Raw genomic sequence first — 22,238 nt, forward strand, 5'->3', positions numbered from 1 at the left:
TATATATATATATATATATATATATATTCAAGCATGTCCATAACATATTCCAGGAGACCAGGAGACATTGTAAGTTGGTTTTGGGACATCCTGGATTATCCAAACCGTTTTCGAGATCAGAACTTGCGATCTACAGCCACCATTATAGCTTTTTTCGTCACTTTAAGTTTGAATATGTATTCATCCATATTCATAATACATTCATGAAAATCAAGGGACATATTACGATGACAGATTACGATATCATGGGTTATTAAAACCGTCTTTAAATTCAGAACATGCGATCTACAGGCACAGTAGTACATTTTCCAGCATTTAAAAAAAATCGTACCTGCGACTATAACGCTGTGACAGTACAAACATGTTTCATACTGGCTTATATAGCTTTAAGCAGCTGTAGATCTCAAGTCCCGTGCTCAAGGACAGTTTGGATTGCCCAGTTTGGGTATTGTAGGGGGCAATAGGGACTATGTCCAAGGGCCTGACGACCCCTCCCCTAGGTATCTGTGAGTCAGGGGGCCTGCCAGGTAGTGGTGGGATTTGAGTCGTGGTGGGTCTGAGGATGTGCCGGTTGAGGTAAAAATGGACGGCCCTACTCTAACCCGGGTCATCAAGTCGTTGATGACCAGCCACGAGGAAGGCGGCGGCCAGAAAATGGAGGTGATCACGGACATTACGGACGTGATTATGTCTTTTCTGGACAACCGTTGCAGATATAGTAGGGACTTCAAACAGGCCGTACTAACCCTCTGCCCGACGGTGGTAGAGAGTGGCCAGTGAGGAGGCAGAACGAAAGATTCCCCTTCTTACTGAGGAAAAGGAGTTGGCGTTAAGTCAGGCGGCGAAGGTCAGTGAGGAGGCTGAATCAAAGATTCGTCGCCTCACTGATGAGAAGCGGTTGGCCGAGAGCCATACCGCAGAACTTCAAAAACGCATGGCCGTTAGCGGAGCAACTCCGAAGCTTAGTAAGGTCGTGCAGGCCGACCTGAATGAAGCTAAATCGAAACCAGTTCCTCCACCAAGGAAGGAAACTGTATCACGCCGTGAGAGGGTCGTGCAAATTGCCGATCCTAAGGAACAGAGGAAGTCAGTGCCTCCACCTAGGAGGGCAACTGAAGTTCGCCGGAACGATGAACAACCCTGGACTGTGGTTGTAAATCCAAAGAAGACGAAGCAACGAGCGAAAGAAGCCGCAGGCAAGGAGACAGGTGGAACGCAGCTTACATCTGCTAAGAAGGGTAGAGCCCGTGGTGCAGAGGGTGCACCTTCCAATGGCAACGGTAAGCGGAAAGACAGATGCGAAGCGATCATTGTCAAGTCTGATGATAAAAGCTATGCCGATGTCTTGAAGGCCATGAGGAGCGATGATAAGCTTACTGGCCTAGGAGGCGACGTCAACTGCATCCGTCGAACGCGGAAAGGCGAGATAATTCTCGTCCAAAAGCGGGATGCTGCTCAGAAGAGTGCTGAGTATAAAAAGTTGACAGAGGAGGTACTGGGTGATGGGGTTCAAGTGAGAGCCCTATGCCCAGTATCGGTCATCCAGTGCCGCGGCCTGGATGAAATAACCGAAGCTGTGGACCTGGTGGACGCGCTGAGAGATCAGTGCAACGTCCAACTCCAGGAATCCGAGATTCGGTTACGTAATAGCTTTGCTGGGATGCAGGTTGCCACATTCCAAGTGCCTCTGGCTGATGCCAAGAAGGTACTAGATAAGGCTAAGCTGAAGGTGGGCTGGTCGGTATGCTCGTTGAGCATAATCCAGCCCCCTCAGTCCTGCTATAGGTGCCTCGGCTACGGTCATAAATCCTTTGATTGGGTCCCGATCGTAGTAAGCTATGCCGCAGGTGTGGAGCTGTAGGCCACAAAGCTCGCACCTGTCAGGCCGCACCGAGGTGTCTGATCTGTCTGTAACACAGCTAAACTTAAGCCACTGCGAGGCAGCGCAAGCGCTGCTACAACAGTCGGTTACTGAGTGTAAAGCTGATGTTGCCTTGCTGTCCGACCCATATCGCATCCCTGCTGGAAACGGCAGTTAGATTGCTGACAAGTCCGGATCGGTGGCAATCTGGACTTGCAGGCGGTTCCCCATTCAGGAGATAATATCATCTCCTAACGATGAGGGTTTCGTTATAGCAAAGGTAAACGGAGTTTACTTTTGTAGCTGTTACTATCCTCCTAGATCAGCGGTTCTCAACCTGGGGTACATGTACCCCTGGGGGTACCTTCGCTGGCCCTAGGGGGTACCTCGGACACAAATGCGTAATGGCGGACGTATTACAATTCCAATCAAAACCCATTGATATAGTTTTGATAATTGTGTATTTTTATTTCAAAAATGTATATTGTACATAATATGCAATGCGATCAATAAATCCCAATTGAATTCTGCCTTCCACAACCAGCACAATGTATGTATAAAGGGCTGCGGAACAAAAGATCGAATGAGCAAAACGTCGAATGAACAAAATGATTTTTTTTTCACTAATGCTCGGTTGCTTCGTTGCAAGAGGATTAGAAACATCCTTCTACGCATCTCGGAAGCCTTCTTCCAAGCAACTTGAAGGCCTTCTTACAAGAGGCTCGGAAGCCTCCTGGGCACTTCAGAAGCCTCCTTTCAAGTGATTAGGTTGCCTCAAGGGATTAGGTTCAAGAGGCCTCCTTCAGGCTCAGAAGCCTCCTTCCGAGAGGCTCGGAAGGCTCCTTTCAAGAGGCTTGGAAGGCTCATTTCAAGAGGCTCAAAAGCATCCTTTCAAGAGGCTCAAAAGCCTCCTTCTAAGAGGCTCGGAAGCGTCCTTTCAAGAGGCTCGGAAGACTCCTTTCAAGAGGCTCTGAAGCCTTCTTTCCAAAGGCTGGGAAGCCTTACAAGAGGCTAGTAAACCTCCTTTCAAGAGGCTCGGAAGCCTCCTTTCAAGAGGCTCAAAAATCCCTTTCAAGAGACTCAACAGCCTCCCTCTAAGAGGCTATAAAGTGTCCTTTCAAGAGGCTCGGAAGCCTTCTTTCAAGAGGCTCGGAAGGCTTGCAAGAGGCTCAGAAGCCTCCTTTCAAGAGGCTCAAAATCCTCCTTTTCTAGAGGCTTAAAATCCTCCTTTCAAGAGGCTCGGAAGCTTCTTTTCAATATCCTTTCAAGAGGCCCAGAAGCCCCCTTTTAAGAGGCTCAGAAGTCTCCTTTCAATAGACTCAAAAGCTTCCTTCCAGACTTATAAGCCTTCTTTCAAGAGGCTCAAAAGCCTCCTTCCAAGAGGCTCCTATCAAGAGGCTCGGAAGACTCTTTTCAACATCCTTTTAAGAGGCTGGGAAGCCTTCTTCCAAAAGGCTCGGAAGCCTTCTTTCAAGAGGCTCGGAAGCCTCTTTTCAGGATGTTTGGGAGTCTCCTTTCAAGATCCTTCCAAGAGGCTCGGAAGGCTCCTTCCAAGAGGCTCGGAAGGCTCCTTTCAAGAGGGTAGGAAGCCACATTTCAGGAGACTTAAAAGCATGCTTTCAAGAGGCTCAAAAGACTCCTTCTAAGAGGCTCGGAAGCGTCCTTTCAAGAGGCTCAGAAGCCTCCTCCTTTCAAGAGGCTCAGAAGGCTTCTTTCGAGAGGCTCGGAAGCCTTCTTTCAAGAGGCTTGCAAGCCCCATTCAAGAGGCTCAGAATCCTTCTTTCGAGAGGCTCAGAAGTCTACTTTCAAGTGGTTCGAAAGCCTTCTTTCAAGAGGCTTGGAAGAGTCGTTTTAAGCTGCTTCCTTTTTAGTGGCTCAAAAACCGCCTTCAAGAGGCTCGGAAGCCTCTCTACAAGATGCTCAGAAGCCTCTAATGAAGAGGCGCGGAAGTCTACTTCAAAGGGATACAAAAGCTCAAAGGAGCTTTCCTTCAAAGGGCTCGGTACTATTCTTTCAAAATAATTGGAAGCCTAATTTCGAGGGGGGGTACCTCAATTAATGCAAAAGTTCCAAGGGGTACCTCTCAAGAAAAAGGTTGAGAACCGCTGTCCTAGATGGAGTATAGGTCAGTATACTAGCGTAGTGGACACTCTTGCGGTCAAACTAACTGGTCTAAAACCGTTAGTAGTAGCAGGGGACTTCAACGCGTGGGCGGTGGACTGGGGATCCCTGTTCACCAACGCTAGAGGTCATATTCTGCTAGAGTCTCTAGCGGGACTTAATGTAGTCCTGCTGAATGAAGGCCAAGTGTCAACATTCAGAGGACCGAACGGTGAATCATGCATCGACGTGACCTTCTGCAGCGCGGGATGGACGTTGAATCCGGATTGGAGAGTACATGAAGGGTATACAGCTAGTGACCTTCAGGAACTTCGTTTTATGGTTAGCTATACCCCCACTGGATCTAGAGCTGCTTGAGAGGGTTATTCTGAACAGATTGTCGACCTATACCGAGCGTAATGGTGGGCTATCAAACAACCAGTATGGCTTCCGTAAAGGTCGTTCCACCGTCGAAGCAATTCGATCGGTAACGGATACGGCCAAGATAGCGAGAGGTTTGAACAGGCGAGGTATTAGGTACTGCACATTGATTACACTTGATGTAAAAAATGCGTTTAACAATGCTAACTGGGTAGCTATTGCTGACTCCCTGCACCGATTGAGAGTTCCGGAGTACCTGTGCAGGGTACTGAAAAGTTATTTTCAGAATAGGGTGCTGATATACGACACGGATGCTGGTCAAAAGTCGATCGTAATGTCTGCGGGTGTTCCACAGGGGTCGATCCTCGGACCGGTTCTGTGGAATATTATGTACGACGGAGTATTACGCTAAAGTCTCCCGGCCCGTGTGAAAATAGAAGGCTGCGCGGATGACGTAATGCTAGAGGTAACAGGAGACACTCTCGACGAAGTCGAACTAAAGGCTTCATACGCGATTGGCAGAGTGGAGGAATGGCTCAACTCGAGGTGGTTGTCCCTTGCACACTACAAGACGGAAGTCGTGGTGGTGCATAACCGTCATGGGTTGCAGCAAGCGAGGATAAGAGTAGGGACCTGCACAGTTAACTCCGTGAGGTCTCTTAAGCATCTGGGCGTGATGATCGACGATAAGCTCAATTTTACGAGCCACGTCGATTATGCATGTCAGCGGGCTTCATTGGCGATAAAATCTTTATCACGAATGATGTCCAACAGATCGGCGGTGCATAGTCAAGTGCGTAGGCTGATAGCGGGCGTAGCATTGTCTATCATCCGCTATGGTGTACCGGCATGGGCCGTAGCACTAAAGGCCGAGTACAATGTAAAGAAACTGATCAGAGTACACCGGCTGATGTGCCTACGTGTCGCGAGCGCATATCGAACCATATCATATGAGGCGATGTGCGTTATAGCTGGAATGATGCCGATAGACATACTCCTAGAGGAAGATGTGGAGTGCTACAACGAAAGGGACTCGGTGCAAGTGCGACGTGCCTCGCTGCTCAAATGGCAAAGAGCATGGGACACCGCAGTCAAAGGTCGTTGGACTCACAGACTGATTCCGGATGTGTCCAACTGGGTCGATAGAAAACATGGTCAGGTCAACTTCTACCTAACACAGGTGTTGTCTGAACATGGTTGCTTTAAAACATTCCTACACAGGTTTGGCTTCGCAGATTCTGCGGAGTGTCCAGAATGTGTAGGTGAGGTAGAGTCGGCAGAGCATGTGATGTTCGCATACCCGCGATTCGAGGTAAAACGCAATGCCATGCTGCTTGTTAGCGGTATGGATACAACCCCGGACAACCTCGTCGAGAGGATGTGCCGGGAGGAAGCTATATGGAATGTGGTGAACACAGCATCTCAAAAGATTATGTCGAAACTGCAGCGGTGGTGGCGTCTTAAACAAAACCAACGAATGCAGTAAGGGCATCTGTGATGCAGTGAACACTTTGCTCACCCCGACAACCAACATGTCGCAGTTGGGATGCGGGGACCTCCGTATGTAGATATAGAGGTCATTGCGGTTCATGCGCGGTGGTTGTTGTCGGGGTGCTCGTCTCCAACGTGAGATTATGATACGGACCGCTAGGTTACTATCATAGCTTGCGATCGACGGGTGGCGAGGTTACCACCCTTGAAGTCGATGTGTATTAACGTCAAGTGTGTTAGCATAGGCGTGAGCGTTCTCAATAGCCCCCCCACCCCCTGATGTATTGCTTAATTGCAGGCCGGGGGTACGGACTGGCGAAAGGGTTTTGGTTTTAGTAGGTCGGGTAACATACCCATCCCCACACTACCTGAGTTAACCTCCTCAGGTGTCTGGATGCAGATTTCCGTTTACCCCTGCTCAAAACAAAAAAAAGAAAAAAAAAAGGAAAAAAAAGTTTGGGTATTGTAGAGCTCCATAATCGTCGGTCTTGGGCGATTTTCCTCCAGTTTCCCCGAACGTTCAGAGTCCCCAGGTCCGATTCCACCGCGTGTAGCCAGCGTGTTCGTGGCCTTGCACGAAGTCAGCGGCCTCTATCTGCTTCTCTGTTGAATATTGTTTTCGCTATTCTTTTTTCCGACATTCGCACTAAGTGACCAGCCCACTGAAGTCTCCGTATTTTATACGATTCACCATATTTTATTCTTTATATACTTGGTACAGCTCATGATTCATGCGTCTGCGCCACACAACATTTTCTAGTTTCCCTCCGTGTATTGGGCCTAGGACGTCCAAGGAACTTGAAAAAAAAAGTTTATTGTATATCACAGTAATTCTACGGATACGTTTGAATAAAAATCTCGTTTTTAAACACTACAATCCGCTGCCAATACACCTAAAATTTTCTCTTTCGTAACTTTACCGTGTTCATGACGTTCTAGGTTGTCGTAGGGCCTTAATCTCCCATGTCTGATATTTTTCCCTGATCTTCTTCTTCTTTTTATTGGCATTATATCCCCACACTGGGACAGAGCCACCTCACAACTTAGAGTTCATTAACTGCGAGGTTTCTAAGCCAAGTTACCATTTTTGCATTCGTATATCATGAGGCTAACACGATGATACTTTTATGCCCAGAGAAGTCGAGACAATTTCCAATCCGAAAATTGCCTAGACCGGCACCGGGAATCGAACCCAGCCACCCTCAGCATGGTCTGGCTTTGTAGCCGCGCGTCTTACCGCACGGCTAAGGAGGGCTCCCTGATAGAGGAGGTAATTTCAAGAAATTTTTCTGAAGAGTGCGATTTTATAAATCCATTTTTCTGTTGGGATCATATATGACCCCGTGGGCTTGAAAGGGTAAAAGGGAATGTTTAGGGACCATCCTAGCGTGCCAAACAAGGGCATTGCCAGTTGACTTATATTAAATGTAAAACACTTTAAAATTAATTTAAGATTCATATGTGAATATGTACATTATGTGGAAGATATTGATTTGAAAAATGTATTGGAGGTAACCACTTTCACTTCGATGGGACTCGAACCCACGACCCTCAGTACGTCAGACTGGTGCTTTAACCAACTAAGCTACGAAGGACCTCCGTTGGCCTTCGCAACCTAGCGGCTACTGAATGAGCTCGATATTCCCAAATTGAACGCATAGTCAAATTACTCGACGGAGGTAGCTGTTGAAAACGGGCGAGAGAGAATGGTTGAGAGATGAGGTTTCGGTAGGCAGGGTGCGGCTCCGCGGGTATAATGGGATAGTCTTCTGGAAATCGCCCGGGTATTGGGAAGTTGCTACCAGGGAGACGAAGTAATCCCCGAGAGCGTTGGCAACTTGTGCAGGGTCAGAAATTGTGCGGTTGCCCTGGTCGAGATGGATGGAAGCCACCCTCGATTTACCACTTATTGCATTTACCCACCTCCAAAGTTCGACGGAGGTCTGGGACGGGTTGATGCTGTCGATTGTCTTCCCATTGCTTAGACTTCGCCTCCCTGATGATGATTTTACATTGTCAATGTTTCTCTCAATGCGTCAGGCCTAATGGAGTGGTCGCTGCCGAGCTTCCTTAGTGCACGACACCAACAGCCAACTGGTCTTCGTCGATATCCAGGACATTGAAAGGGATATCCAGCAGTACGCCGATGGCTACGAAGTTACTAAAGTTGTTCCCAGCCTTGCTGGACCAACGGTATTTGCTTCCGAGGGTTCGATCTATGAGGGTGTTGGATACGCGGTTAACCTCTTAGAGAGCGATGGTCCATGGTAAGCTGTGGTGCACCAGCAGCTCGAGATCTGGAAAGTTGTTCCAAAACCCGTTGATGTTCCATTGGAGGCAAAACTTCACCTCCAGCGGGAGTGTCGGGGTTATGGAAAGGGACGATGAAAAAAATAGAGGGGTTTCTTACCGTACCTGATGCTGATCCTGGAGGTATCCTGGGCCGGCCAGAGCCAGTGGAAGAAGGAGCTCGGAACAATTGTCTTATTGTAGCGTTGAGAATTTGTTATCCGAACGCGGAAAAAAATCATCTTGAAACTCAAAAAATACTTATCGAGACTTGATTAATTCGTTATAGGAAAGCGGAGTGATTCTTTCTTGAAACTCGAACAATTCGCTTCTCGAAACTCGGAGAATTCCGTATCGGAACGCCGGAATGCTCGGAACTCGGAGGAAGTTTTCTCGGAGGTAGAAAAAATTCTTATCAGAACACGAATAGTTCCTTCCTAGTTAACCTCCCAAATAAATGATAGATTAAAAAAGTTTCTTTTCGAAACGCAAAGAATTCCTTTTCAGAAGCCGATTTGCTTCTCGAAACGCTTAAAAAATCCAGAACGCGGATAATTTGCTACTAGGAACTCGGTCATTTTTTTTTGAATGCGTGGACTATCTTCTTGAATCCCGGGTTAGAAAAACAATACCAATAAAAGAATAACAGTTTTTACAATTTAATTATAAATAGCTTTATATTGGTTTGTTTGATAAGTTGCTAAAACAGCAAAAATAATAGCAGACATTGCACGAGCAAATAGTTCACAAATAACTCATTTTGCCAATAAAAGAACAAAACAATAGAAAAATATTTTCATAAACCGTTTATTACCCGGGTTCTGGTAAGTTAATAGGGTTTCTATAATTTAGTATAAACATTCCCCTATACTGCCGCTAACCGCAAGTCAGACTTATCTGTATATGGCGCCCATATACAGATAAGTCTGTCTTGCGGTTAGCGGCAGTATAGGAGTAGTAGGATTTGTTGAATTTGAAAAAAGCATTTTTCCTCCTTATTCAGTCCGACATATTACAAGTTTATACACTCATAAAAAAGCCTACTAACCGATGTATCAATAAAAGCTTTTCAAAACGAATAAATATTGAGTACCACTCTTTAGCAAGTACCCAGTCAATCACCGAGATGTTCAAGAAGAGCCCACATTGCTGCGCTATCCAATCCACCAGGTAAAAGGCTAGACGATGCTTCACTTCCTTATTCGTTCGTCCAGTCGGAGGAGGTGCCAAACACCGAATTCTCATTACAAGAAACGAATCAGTCGGTCCGAGCCTTCTCGCGCTGCTGCGGGCGATGCGATGCGATGGTGCAGTGTGCTCGACGAGGATGATGCACTTGAAAGTTGAGAAAAGCGCGCGCGCGCAGCCCGGTCGACTCTAATCGACGAAACATGTAAAGCACACATCACCATCAATGAGAATTGATGTGACCACGCCACACCGTCATCATCAGCATTTTGCACGTTTCCTTCAGTTCACGCTGCTGGTGCCAGTTTGGTTGCTACACCATACCCATCAGTACATCAGTCGCTTCCCGGATCGCTAATGATTTTTCGCGTTTGTACAGACCATTAGGAAGAGCACCGCCACCGTTCATTTGTGTAACGATAACAACGGGCCGTGATGAATGGTAAAAGCAGGGCAAGTTTGAATTTTAAATTAAACCGAGGACAGCGATGGCCATTTGAGGCGCAGTTCCAGCGTGGTCACGCTGCTAGTGCAGAAAACGTTTCGCACCGGACTAATGGCTTTTATGTAATAGGAGAAAAAAAAAGACAAACCAATTATTTCTCCTTCTAATGGCGATGGAGCTTTTTTCTCGTACATTATCATAATATAGTATTAATCTGAAAAAAATTACCCATTACCAATGAATTAATCTCTAAAATATAGATTGTAGATTGGTTCAGGCCTTGAATCTCTATCTAAACTAGAAATATTAGGAATTGCGTTCGTAACTTTTCTACAAAACTTTCAAACAGCGTTTAGTTTATACCGAAAATACTATTGCGAAATCGACTGTATATTTTTAATTCGAGGTCTAGAAGCATCTACAAGAATTTCGTTCATTTGATTGGAGGAAAGGTGTTGAGGAGGACGATTACATTCTAATCTAACTTAAATTACGCAATCTCGAACAAATCAATCCATACAATGATGGAACTTCGAGCATTACTTTAGGTTACAGAAAGCGATAACAAATGACGGTACCCAAAACATAGTTCCTGACGCATCACTTACAGATGCCAGAAAACAGGAAGGAACACCACACTTGGTGAAAGAACTTAAAATTACTTAACTTACATCTAGGTAAGTGAAGAATCCTGTCCTCAACACCTTAGTTACAAGATTTTCGTCGGGGAGCCATATTACAATAAAATTTTACTAACATGCAAAATAGATAAACAATTATCACAACAATCAACAAATTAAAATAACTGACGATCTCTCTGTGCCCCGAGAGATACGTCCAATATGTTTGCCCATTGCGAGATATGACGAGGTTTCCTTACAAGATTTTGGTCCATCAGTCAAATCCCGTGAATGTGTTTTTATTGCGTTTTGCATTTTGTCTACAACAGCCCGTTGTATACATAGCTCTATTTGGTGTAGGATTCAGATTAAGTTGTGCCATGTGGCATCTGCAATATAAAGTCTGTGTCTGGGACTTCCTCTATTTATAACTTTAATTGCCTATCTTCAGGCCCAGACACAGAACATTAAGAAATGGTACATACACAAATCCACTCAAACATTTGTCACTTACAAGTAAGAAAAATGAACCGTAACCGAACGGCTACGCAGTCTTGAAGATTGAAACAAGATGTATGGGGCCGTACACATATTACGTAAGCACTTATGGGGGGAGGGGGGCCTGACAATATCTTACGCTCCATATGAATAAAAAAACTTTTGTTTGAAAAAAATCTTACATGGGGGAGGGGGGGTCGAAAAACCCAGAAAAGTTGCTTACGTAATAAGTGTACGGCCCCTATATTTGTCTGACGTTTCAACACTTCACACACTGGTGTCTTCATCAGGGGAAAAATAATGTCAAGCTCTAACTGGTAAAGGCGAATGTCGCAAGAGAATTCTCTTCGTCGACTTCCCTCTTTTAAATAAAAGTGACAAGCAGAGGTTTTCTTTGCAGTTTATCACCTCAGAATGCAAGTTCGCATTGTTTTCTATCAAGCAGAGCTGATAAACCACAAAGAAATCCGCTGCTTGTCACTTGTATTAAAAAGAGGGGAAGTCGACGAAGAGAATCGTCTCTTGCGACATTCGCCCTTATTCCAGATAGAGCTTGATGTGCTTGTTTCTAGTCTACTGTTCAGTCTAACGTTAAGGGGGAATGAAAATTGGCAACACACCACTACATAAATCCGTATTTTTTGAATGAGTGTTTGTGATATTGCCCGGTGTCACACTAACACAATCATAATTTCCCGAAGGGCGGAAAGAGACAGACGACACACCGCCGCGCCGGTGAATCATTCAGAAAGCTGTTTTCTTTGTCCAACTTTCCTTGAGCCTTAACTGTCTGGACGTCCGATCGGACGTTGCTTTTCGGTATGATATGTTTCGGTTTTATCACGCTCCGATTTCGTCAACAAAATTATTCCGTTTTTATCACCAAGAAAATTTAATATTTTTTTAGAGATTTCTCGCTTAACTTTTCAAAAGGACCTAAGTAACATTTTTTTCATGAATTAATCTGAATAGCGCAATCAATAGAACAACATGAAAGCTATTGATTGCGCTATTCAGATTAATTCATGGAAAAAATGTTACTTAGGTCACTGAAAAGTTAAGCAGATAACTTAAAAGGCCATAACTAACAAGAGAAAATCCTTTTCCCCGATTTACCCTCATCTAAATAAAAGTGACAAGATGCGGGTTTGCTTGAACTTTATTACTTCAGGACGAAGGATTACACTGTTATCTGGCGTTTTGATATAACTGAAAAATCGTTGAAATATTTTTCGGATATTCCAGGCGGTCCAAACTGGCACGGCAAATGCTGGGTAAAGCGTACCATTGGTACTTCGCGTACCTGAAGGAAAAAAATAGACCCCATCTAGCGGTCCTTAGCCTCTTACCCAGCTACTCCTATCCCTACCTCCCCGTGGTGCTGGTCAGGATACGAGCAACCTTAGGGAAGATCGGGTAACCAACCCCGGTGGGAACTATGGTCGTATGCTGACAGGGAAAGGGGGGTTTGCTCCTCTCCGGAGGTGCAAATCTTACTGAGCGTCTGTTCTCCATGTCAGGATCGGCTCACAACAGCGTCTGTTCTCCATGTTAGGGGCGGCTGATCATCGTCCGAGTGCCAACGAGGGACTCTAAGTGAAACTGTGCACCATGGTCCACCGGGAATAAGGAGGAATGGTCCTCCGGAAATTTAGGGGGTTTGGTATCAGGCCCTGCAGGCCAGCCTTTAAAAAACATAAGCAACGAACAATCAACAAGAGAGTACGGACCGGAACCATCGGTGAAGACCACCGCGATGATAAGGGACTAGCGATTGGAAACTCGGTTCGTGGAACTGCAAATCTCTCAACTTCATCGGGAGCCCACGCATACTCGCCGATGTGCTCAAGGACCGTGGAAATGGTGCGAACGTTTAGAGGTAATCAAACCATCTACCAGAGCTGCGGCCACACACACGAGCTGGGAACAGCTTTCATAGTGATGGGCGATATGCAAAGGCGCGTGATCGGGTGGTGGCCGATCAATGAAAGAATGTGCAGGTCGCGGACCAAAGGCCGGTTTTTCAACTTCAGCATAATCAACGTCCATAGCCCACACTCCGGAAGCACTGATGATGATAAGGACGCATTCTACGCGCAGCTGGAACGTGAGTAAGACAGCTGCCCAAGCCACGACGTCAAAATCATCACAAGAGATTTGAACGCTCAGGTTGGCCAAGAGGAGGAGTTTAGACGGAATATTGGGAAGTTCAGCGCTCACCGGCTGACGAACGAAAACGGCCTACGACTAATTGATTTCGCCGCCTCCAAGAATTTGGCCATTCACAGCACCACTTCCAACACAGCCTCCCGTATCGGTACACCTGGAGATCACCACTGCAGACAGAATCACAAATCGATTCTGATTGATGGACGGCACTTCTCCGACAATTTCGACGTCAGGACATATCATGGCGCTAATATCGACTCTGACCACTATCTGGTGATGTTTAAACTGCGCCCAAAGCTATCCGTCATCAACAATGTTCGGTACCGACGACCGCCGCGATAAGACCTAGAGCGACTGAAGCAACCTGATGCAGCCACTGCATACGCGCAGAATCTCGAGGCAACATTGCCGGAAGAGGGTGTGCTCGATGGGGCCCCTCTTGAGGACTGCTGGAATACAGTCAAAGCAACCATTAACGACGCAGCGTAGAACAACGTTGGGTATATGGGACGAAGTCGACGGAACGATTGGTTCGACAAAGAATGCAGACAGATTCTGGAGGAGAAGGACGCAGCGCGAGCAGTCGCGCTGCAGCAAGGTATCCTGCAGAACGTGGAGCGTTATAAACGGAAGCTAAGACAGCAGAACTGCCTTTTTCAGGAGAAGAAACGCCGCCTGGAAGGTAAGGATGCCATCCAACAGATAAAGACCAATAAAGCAGCTGGTAAGGATGGTATCGGAGCTGAGCTCATCAAGATGGGCCCGGAAAAGCTAGCCACTTGCCTGCACAAATTGATAGTCAGAATCTGGGAAACTGAACAGCTACCGGAGGAGTGGAAAGAAGGAGTTATATGCCCCATCTACAAGAAAAGCGACAAGCTGGAGTGTGAGAACTTTCGAGCGATCACCATCCTTAATGCCGCCTACAAAGTGATGTCCCAGATCATCTTCTGTCGTCTGTCACCATTAGTGAATGAGTTCGTGGGAAGTTATCAAGCCGGCTGCGATGACGGCCGCTCGACGACTGACCAGATCTTAACTGTACGGCAAATCCTTCAAAAATGCCGTGAATACCAGGTCCAAACGCACCACCTATTTGTTGATTTCAAGGCGGCATACGACAGTATAGACCGCGTAGAGCTATGGAAAATTATGGACGAGAACAGCTTTCCTGGGAAGCTTACCAGACTGATCAAATCAACGGTGGACGGTGGATGGTGTGCAAAACTGTGTGAAGATTTCGGGCGAACACTCCAGTTCGTTCGAATCGCGCCGGGGACTAAGACAAGGTGATTGACTTTCGTGACAAGGTGATTGACATTGCGCTAGAAGGTGTCATGCGGAGAGCCGGGTGTAACAGCCGGGGTACGATTTTCAACAGATCCAGTCAATTTATTTGCTTCGCGGATGACATGGACATTGTCGGCCGAACATTTGCAAAGGTGGCAGAACTGTACACCCGCCTGAAACGTGAAGCAACAAAAGTTGGACTGGTGGTGAATGCATCGAAGACAAAGTACATGCTTGTGGGTGGAACCGAGCGCGACAGGACCCGCCTGGCAAGCAGTGTTACGATAGACGGGGATACCTTCGAGGTGGTCGAGGAATTCGTCTACCTCGGATCCTTGCTAACGGCTGATAACAATGTTAGTCGTGAAATACGAAGGCGCATCATCTGTGGAAGTCGGGGCTACTATGGACTACAGAAGAAACTGCGGTCAAAAAAGATTATCCTCCGCACCAAATGTGTCATGTACAAGACGCTAATAAGACCGGTTGTCCTCTACGGACATGAAACATGGACAATGCTCGAGGAGGACTTGCAAGCACTCGGAGTATTCGAGAGACGGGTGCTTAGGACCATCTTTGGCGGTGTGCAAGAAGACGGTGTGTGGCGGCAAAGAATGAATAATGAGCTCGCCCAGCTCTACGGCAAACCCAGTATCCAAAAGGTAGCTAAAGCTGGAAGGGTACGATGGACAGGGCATGTTTCAAGAATGCCGGACAGCAACCCTCCAAAGATGGTGTTCGCTTCCGATCCAGCAGGTACGAGACGACGTGGAGTGCAGCGAGCGAGATGGGCAGACCAGGTGCAAAACGACTTGGCGAGCGTGGGGCGTATTCGAGAATGGAGAGATGCGGCCTCGAACCGTGTATTGTGGCTAAATAAATGAAAATGAATATAGCCTTTACGTATACTTTGTATACGAGAAAGGCAAAAACGACGTTATCCCAATCATGCGACAACAAAATCAATCAATAACGGTGTGCTCACCTGCATTTTTGACAGCTGACCGACCTGATGCTCTTTATAGCTCTCAGTTGGGGTTGTCAATCTGGGTGTCACGCTTACCTAAGGTACTCACGTGTCAGCTTCTACATGTCACGATGCACTTGCAGTGATTGTCATCAAAGCACATCGTTTAAAAGCGTGGTAGTTTTTGTTTTCATTTCTGATCATCTGGTGATGGTCACGACTTTTTGCAAGACTGACTATGGGTATCCAACCCTTCTATCAAAATTCTGGTTTCGGAGTGATCATATTGCCTTTAAGTATACTTAGTATACGAGAAAGGCAAAAATGTGATAAAATGATTAATGAAAGTCGAATTCTGCCCAAATCTCCAAAGCGTATTGGTTTGTTTCGCATGGTTACATGGTCACTAAGCTGGTAGAATTAATGAAATAAAATAAATCGGTTCCACTATGGAACCTATCTATACAAATGTTCTGCATTTTGAGATGTCCTAATTTAATTATATTGAGCTCTACAGACTCTTCTATTGAGTAGAGTTAACGCCATGTGATACCTCTGAGTTAGGCACACAATGTGTACCAGTAGTGAAGACCATCGAAAACTATTTACATTCGAAAACATCAGTTGAAGACCAAGATGCATCGCTTACCTGAAAGAGAAGAAATAAAAGTAAAATTAGATTTCACGTGATTTTTTTTTTTAAATTTTGTATCGTTTGAGAGATTTTTATTAAATATAGAAAAACTAAGCAATGCTAAGAGTCAGAAAATTTGGCCAAAATACTGGAAAGAAGACATGTGGGGAATTACCAATTGTTGCCAAGCCAATTGTTGCCTCTAGACGAATTGAAAGTTAAGGCGAAAACTATACTGGCCTATATTTGTATTATCTTCCTTGACTATTGGTGTTCACTAAACGTAAGAGCTATTACCACAAACTTTTAATATTAAAGCAATATGTCCACCATTATTTTATTATTTTTACTGATTTAGACTTTTACCAGAATTTTTATAACATCGGTTCAAGTATTCTTGACCGATGCACTACCGTTTACAACCATAAACGAGGTAGGGTTTTAGGACCCAATTGTCCAGTTTTACATTCCTTTTATTTATTCGCAAGGTGAACCTAGAAGTCTTAAACTATCAAATAATTATTTTAAAATCGCCAATCAATCAAACGCCAGTCTTTTGCAAATCTTGTTATGAATATATTCATAAATCAAACCCGTTACGTAATTAAATCCCAATCCGTCACTCTTTCAAAATTTGCAAAGCAATTCCAAAACCAGTCTCTATACTCTGCTCTAATCACTTTTCCGGCAGAAATTCCTATCACGCACGAGCACGGTTCATGTAAAATAACCGCGTAATCCTAATGAGGCTAATTTATCTTGCCTTCTCGCAAAAGAGGCAAAACTCCATCCTAGAACCTATCGGAGGGTTGCCCCTGATTTCGTCGCAGCCGTCATCGACGGTCGCTCGGTTCAAGTAGGAGGAACCGGCGCGGCGGTGGCAGACAGACTACACAAGTACGTGCTTGGTCTGTCTGTGCCAGCTTCCACGCTGACGTTGCTGACCTGCCACTCAACACGGTTGCCCCTCTTAGCCGAAACGAGCGCAAATGGGGCAGAAGGAGTACCCACCAGTACAATCCACTCGTAACTAAAATAAACGAACCGACAGCTGGAAGAGCTGTGTGCCAAAGCCAAGAAGAACTCCGACACCGATATGAGGACGACGACGACGACGTCAGCAGCAGCGATGCCCATTTTCATTTTCCCACGCAGTGAAGCGAGAATTTTCCCCATTCCCCAAATATTTCGGGGTCGAAGGAGAATTTTCATTCCAATTCATTGAAGTTGAACATTCTGCGTGCTCAGGCGAATTCTGCGCAGGGCTGGAAGTAACCTTCGGACTTGTGTAGGCAGAGTGTGTTCAATCAATTTATAGTGGGAGGCAATTAATAACTATAAAAATAACTGTGAAAAAATGTATAAATAAATCCAAATTTATTTTTTCGACGAAGGCCTTTGAGCCTAATTCAAAATACTAGACAAAAACAAAATTGACTGTCTTATTCATTTATATTTTCAAATTGAAGATAGTAAACAGGAATATCGTTATCCAACGTTGCCCGAAAACTCGTAATGATGGTAGAAAAAAGAAACTGTAAATTTGCAAACTGCCAAATCACAAGATCTTATAAAACTGGTATCTCTTGATCATGTTCGAGCAAGAAAATCTGATTTAACATGCAACGCGTATAAAATGTTCCCCGACCAGCCCTACAACCATTCCCAAGTTCCAACTTCCAACCACCAGGTTCTGGTTCGTTCTCGTTAGTTCGCTTTGACCTACAGCCAGCAACCAAACCAACGACGATACTACACATGTTCAATAGCGACAAAAACAAACAACAGCTGATTTTCTCCGCTCTCGTCATTTGGATCCCCCGCAGGAGAAGATTCTCTGGAATTCCATCAGCGTGTTTTCTCCCCCGAAGTTTATTTAAAGATAGGGTGGCATATAATGCATGGCAGGGTTTGGGCGCCACAAAAGTACGTTCATGAGAGCAAAACAGTGAGAAGCAGCAGAACTTGACACGGTTCGGACTCGCGTAGACATTTGAGTTGTTTTGATGGCTGCGACATGCGCACTCGAGCTGTGTTTTGAAAGAAGGTTACACAATGCGCTTCAGTCCGTGCCCAAATCGGATGAACAGTGGTAGCTACGTAAAACTGCATCAATCGCATTTGAAACATAAAATCTGGGAATGTTCCAGTTATTTTTCTATATTTACAGAATCGAGTAGCTACCCTTCAGCTAGTTGGATGGAAGAAACACTCACTACTGGACGCAACCAGATCGAACTAAACAAGCCGTGAAAAAAGCGGTTTGCCCGGTATAGACGTAACTGACGAATAGCGATACATGGCATGCAAAGTTCTTTGCTTTGGAAAAATAGGGTAAATCACTACTTGGGCCTATGGACCCGGTTCCCGGCTCACTGCACAGAAAACTAATGATTTAAACTGTTTGGAAGTCGTAGGTTTATGGTTGATAATTTTTAAAAAGTCTCCCATTTATTTTTCACAATACTCAATATTTTTCTATCACTTGTTTTACTCCTAATTGATTCAATTGTAGAAAATAAAAATGTAGAATTCAAAATTTCACTCTCCGATGCCACACCACTGAGCCGAAGTGATTCTTTCCACTTTTACAAAACCGTATTATCGAATAAACACCTACCTGAAAATCGTCACAGTGCTCGATGCAATCATTGCTTCAAGCTTTTAATTACCACACCATAATTCTAAACACACGCACTTCATTCTTATCACTAGAACATATCACTAGAACTTATATAAACATACTAGAATACATTTGAAAATGTATTCACAAACCGAGCAAAAATTCACCTCGGCCCAAGAACTTCTAGCCGCACCGTGCTGCCAAAAGGCCAGGATTATAAAAATGATCCTTCATCGTTAATAGGAAAATTGTCTAATATGTTGACGTTATCATGTTATTTATAGTTCTCTCGATTTTAAAAGGTGAAATAAATATTGTTTTAAAGTATTTGGAAGAAATTTGGATGAGTTTATATATCTTCTCAACCAAATAAAAATGATTATGAATAATACCATCTGGCATCTTGTTGTCGTGGAACGTGCATATTTTTGTTTACATCGCACTTTCTACCGTCCCGAGAGAGAATGAGAGTAAAATGTTGAGAGATTGAGTGAAATTTTGCTTAGGCCGGGAACTGGTTTTTTTGTATGCCGGATTGGGAATCGCTATGACTGAAATGAGTGCTGCAACTCGTTCATTTAAATCAAATAAAAGCTTCTTTGAACGATATTTAGCACGAATAGCTATTTTTTAAGCAGAAGTGAACCCCAATGCAGTATTATACAGCCTACAAATTTCAGAAAAAGTTGCTTCCTGTCATAAATATCAATTAAATATTGCAGTCGTACGCATAGGCCGGGAATGGGGTAAGAAACCCTATTTAAAAAAAAATCACTCACAAAATAGAGATGATGAGCTGAAAACGATGTGTATACCCGACAAAGAATCAGATATGGGAGGGAGATTCGGGAAATATATGCAGCGTCATCAACGGACGTCAAACAAGCTGCATGCATACAAGCTGACTCGCGGTGGAGATGGATGGTGCGGTGATCAGCACCAGTCATGAAGGTCATGGAAAGAAACCGTGAACATAATTTGGATATAATTGCAATCAAATTTGAATTATATGCAGACCTTGATGATGGATTTTTGGGTATGGTTTAGCGATTGAGGTTGAGGAATGGGTGTTTTTGAAGGTTGTTGATGTTTTGAAAGAGAAGCGACTTCTTCGTGTTCTTCAACGGCTCTACTGGATTTTATTCTGCATTCAACAGTGTTGAGGAAACATTTTCACAGTTTTTAATTAATCCGGATTGACAATCCTACGCCTTTGAAGGACATGCGTTTTATTCCAGCCATTATGGCGCAAACTGTGTACTTGAAATAAGGTAACAATGATCAGAGTGGAAAGTTTTTCACCTTACATTTTATTCCACCTAAAGTATTCATAATTTAAAGCTAAGTTGATTGTACTCGTCGCAGTAGCTATTCTGTGATCAGAATATTGTAAATATTGTACAATGAAAATAAAATCTGATTGAATTTTTTTAAATTTCGTGAAATATCTTAATTGAATTTGGATTGGATTTGATTCGTATTCAGACTGAAGGTGGATTAGTTTTGAGTTTTGTTTATTTCGGAATGAATTGGATTTAGATTACAATTGACGCGAAGTGAGAATATTTTTTAATCGGATTAATGTTGGATAAGGATTGAATTAAAATTGGATATGGATTAAATATCGATTCAAGTTGTATTGGATTTCAAATAGATTCGGATTGGATTTGGATTGAATTTGGAATAAATTCGGATTGTATTTGGATTGGATTTGAATTTGATTTCAGTTGAGTTTGGATTTTAATTGGATTGGATTTGAATTAGATTTGGATTGGATTTGAATTGGATTTGGATAGGAAATGAATTTGAGTTGGATTAGATTTGGAATAGATTTGGATTGGATTTGGATTGGTTGGATTGGTTTGGATTGGTTGGATTGGATTGGTTTGGATTGGTTTGGATTGGTTTGGATTGGTTTGGATTGGTTTGGTTTGGATTGGTTTGGATTGGATTTGGATTGGTTTGGTTTGGATTGGTTTGGATTGGTTTGGATTGGTTTGGATTGGTTTGGATTGGTTTGGATTGGTTTGGATTGGTTTGGATTGGTTTGGATTGGTTTGGAATGGTTTGGATTGGTTTGGATTGGTTTGGTTTGGATTGGTTTGGAATGGTTTGGATTGGTTTGGATTGGTTTGGATTGGTTTGGATTGGTTTGGATTGGTTTGGATTGGTTTGGATTGGTTTGGATTGGTTTGGATTGGTTTGGATTGGTTTGGATTGGTTTGGATTGGTTTGGATTGGTTTGGATTGGTTTGGATTGGTTTGGATTGGTTTGGTTGGTTTGGATTGGTTTGGATTGGTTTGGATTGGTTTGGATTGGTTTGGTTTGGATTGGTTTGGTTGGTTTGGATTGGTTTGGATTGGTTTGGTTTGGATTGGTTTGGATTGGATTGGTTTGGATGGGATTAGGGATGGTTTGGATGGGATTTGGATGGGATTAGGATTGGTTTGGATTGGTTTGGATTGGTTTGGATTGGTTTGGATTGGTTTGGATTGGATTTGGATTGGTTTGGATTGGTTTGGATTGGTTTGGATTGGTTTGGATTGGTTTGGATTGGTTTGGATTGGTTTGGATTGGTTTGGATTGGTTTGGATTGGTTTGGATTGGTTTGGACTGGTTTGGACTGGTTTGGACTGGTTTGGATTGGTTTGGTTGGTTTGGATTGGTTTGGATTGGTTTGGATTGGTTTGGACTGGTTTGGTTTGGATTGGTTTGGATTGGATGTGGATTAGATTTGGATTGGTTTGGTTGGAATTGGATTGAATATGGATTGGTTTTGATTTGGATTGGTTTGTGTTGGAATTGGATTGGATTTGGATTTGGTTTGGTTTGGATCGGTTTGGATTGGATTGGTTTGGATTGGTTGGTTTGGTTGGTTTGGTTGGATTGGATTTGGATTGGATTTGGATTGGATTGCGTTGGTTTGGATTGGTTTGGATTGGTTTGGATTGGTTTGGATTGGTTTGGATTGGTTTGGATTGGTTTGGATTGGTTTGGATTGGTTTGGATTGGATTTGGACTGGTTTGGACTGGATTTGGATTGGTTTGGATTGGTTTGGATTGGTTTGGATTGGATTTGGATTGATTTGGATTAGATTTGGATTGGTTTGGATTGGTTTGGATTGGTTTGGTTGGATTTGGATTGGTTTGGATTGGTTGGATTGGTTTGGATTGGTTTGGATTGGTTTGGATTGGATTTGGATTGGTTTGGATTGGTTTGGTTGGTTTGGATTGGTTTGGATTGGTTTGGATTGGTTTGGATTGGTTTGGATTGGTTTGGATTGGTTTGGATTGGTTTTGATTGGATTTGGATTGGTTTGGTTGGTTTGGTTGGTTTGGATTGGTTGGATTGGATTGGTTTGGTTGGATTGGTTGGATTGGTTTGGTTGGTTTGGATTGGTTTGGTTGGTTTGGATTGGTTTGGATTGGTTTGGATTGGTTTGGTTGGATTGGTTGGTTGGATTGGTTTGGATTGGTTGGATTGGGTTGGTTGGATTGGGTTGGATTTGGTTGGTTTGGTTGGTTTGGATTGGTTTGGATTGGTTTGGATCGGTTTGGATTGGTTTGGATTGGATTGGTTTGGATTGGATTAGGATTGGATTAGGATTGGATTGGATTGGATTAGGGTTGGATTAGGATTGGTTTGGATTGGTTTGGTTGGTTTGGATTGGTTTGGATTGG

General features: G+C 44.0%; 1 protein-coding gene and 1 non-coding gene across 4 annotated transcripts in view; both read right to left on the bottom strand.

The window, feature by feature from the left end:
• The window catches only part of LOC134225541 (MOB kinase activator-like 2), a 539,900-nt gene that overhangs the window by 372,795 nt on the left and 144,867 nt on the right, over positions 1-22,238 (bottom strand). The gene's annotated exons all lie outside the window — the stretch shown is intronic.
• Positions 7,354-7,428, bottom strand: Trnav-gac (transfer RNA valine (anticodon GAC)). Its single transcript has one exon. It is a non-coding gene; the product is annotated as a tRNA-Val (tRNA).

Source organism: Armigeres subalbatus, chromosome 3 (assembly GCF_024139115.2).
Source record: "Armigeres subalbatus isolate Guangzhou_Male chromosome 3, GZ_Asu_2, whole genome shotgun sequence".
Lineage (NCBI taxonomy): Eukaryota > Metazoa > Arthropoda > Insecta > Diptera > Culicidae > Armigeres > Armigeres subalbatus.